Raw genomic sequence first — 293 nt, 5'->3', positions numbered from 1 at the left:
ATGTATACATATCCATAGACGTACATATGTATGCCAATCATTTTCATATCTGTTTTCCAATCTAGCATTGGTGCGATGTATATATATTTGATGATTTTTTTTTATTTACTTCTAGATCTTATTCATGTCTTTAACCCTTACCTATTGCTCAAGTAAGGGATCTCTTATTCCAATGGTTTATTCATTAACAGGGGAAATGATAACAATCTAATCGCTCGTAGCTAAAAAAATTGTCAGAGACATCAAATGTAAACACGAAATATTTGAGCAGAAGTTGTAATTAAGGCGTAAGT

Source organism: Octopus bimaculoides, chromosome 18 (genome assembly GCF_001194135.2).
Source record: "Octopus bimaculoides isolate UCB-OBI-ISO-001 chromosome 18, ASM119413v2, whole genome shotgun sequence".
Classification (NCBI taxonomy): domain Eukaryota; kingdom Metazoa; phylum Mollusca; class Cephalopoda; order Octopoda; family Octopodidae; genus Octopus; species Octopus bimaculoides.
This window is presented reverse-complemented; position numbering follows the sequence as displayed.